Source organism: Fragaria vesca, linkage group LG4 (genome assembly GCF_000184155.1).
Source record: "Fragaria vesca subsp. vesca linkage group LG4, FraVesHawaii_1.0, whole genome shotgun sequence".
Taxonomy (NCBI): Eukaryota; Viridiplantae; Streptophyta; class Magnoliopsida; order Rosales; family Rosaceae; genus Fragaria; species Fragaria vesca.
In genome coordinates, this window is record NC_020494.1 from 6,781,719 (window position 1) to 6,783,512 (window position 1,794).

The following is a 1,794-nucleotide window of genomic DNA, read 5'->3' on the forward strand; positions in this document are numbered from 1 at the left end:
ATATTACACACGTTCTGATTCCTCAGGAGCTATTCACAACATTCCGTCGAAGTTGACTGTTTTGCTAAAATCAGATTCTCAGACAGATTCGTCCTACTTTACGAAAACGGCCATAACTCACTCAATATGATAGGTATGATCAAATGGTTGGTGTCCCTGGAAAGTAGACACATAGACCTTTCCAATGGTACCAATTTCACCATTTTCCAGTGAGTGAGATTTCCTATAGGTCTCGTGGAAGTTGACCTACAAAACTTGGCAGATTCTGATTTCGCTTTTGATGTGTCTTTCTTATGTAGGGATAGAATAAGCCTCAACCTTTCATACCATTAAGTATTGAAAAAGGAGTTACTGCCATTACATTGGCATTGCGTGGGCGCATAGCTACACTTAGCTTTACAACTTTTCATAGCGAATGAGATGTCAAGTCTTTTTGTATTGTGTTGAGTACATTGATGCGTCTTTTTGTACCTTGCGCCATAAGGTGAGTCTAAGCTCTTGCTCTCACTACGCTATCTAACAAAGGTATAGTTGATAGGGTTTAGCTTGCGGTGTCGGCATCACCTGCCCAATGACCTATCTCTTTGTTAATGCTGGATCGCATCTTTCCATTAGGCCAATCAACTAAGTTGATATCCATCAACGAAGGGTGGTTCGATAGTAGACTCATTATCTCACGTCCTCATGTACACTAGTGTAATACTTGTAGAGATCTCTATATGGATTGGATTTGACATTGAGGCGTCCCCCAACGATAATCACAATTCAGACTTCATGAGACGGATTTGAGTATCACTGATCAATGGATCAGGTTGTGCCAATCTCGCTTTCTTCCTAGTGCGAGAATATATCGAACCTAAGGGCCTCTCTCCTTTTAGGGAGCCACACGGCCTTGTGACACCAATTTTGCCACTATATGGCGTCACCATATCACCATCCATGGTGATGGCGCCAAGACCAACTTCTTTTGGTCGCGCCATGTCCTTTTGTAGGACATCAATCCTTGCAGACATATTTGCAGCATGTGATCTCGTCACTTTAACACTATAAGCATTTGGGATCAAGATGAGACTTAGTGGGGACAAACCACGACAATTCACGTCGTTCCACTTGAACACTTGTGTTCTTATCTCCCCCTAACGGCGGGAATATTGTCTCATCAAAGTGACAATCCGCAATTTAGCGGTGAATGAGATCGCCTGACAATGTTTCTACATATGCGGATTATAGGTGGAGGTTCATATCCAACCTAAACTTATTCATCTCAAATGACCAATCATTGTACGCAATGACAATGCGATTTGGCATCTAGAAATAACATCTAGCCGAGCTCAAGGATTGGAGATCCGTTTCAATCTTGCCGAGCTCAAGGATTGCAATTTCGTGTCAATCCTGGTACACAGTCACGAGCTGTAGTACAACAAAATTCAATGATGGTGGGTCGTAGATGAATAGTAAAGCTGCATGCAAATATTGCATAGCCCCAAGACGCAATAGAAAGAGTGGTGCGCATCAATAATGTTCGAGCGACAAGCAAAAGTTGCTTGGTCGTAGCCTCGGTGAGACCGTATTGCGTGTGAACATGGGGCACAAGACACTTCAACTTACATCCCGATAAACTTCTTTAAAAAATGGGTAGTGAGCCCGTAGAAGTATAAGCAGCATAAGCAGTAGATAATAGTGTAACACGTGACCAGTGTGTTAACACTTCAACCAACACCATAAAGCATAAAAAGGTGTCCGCAAGTTGGTTGTATCTATCTACATAGTTTGATGTAAGAATAAAATGTTCAC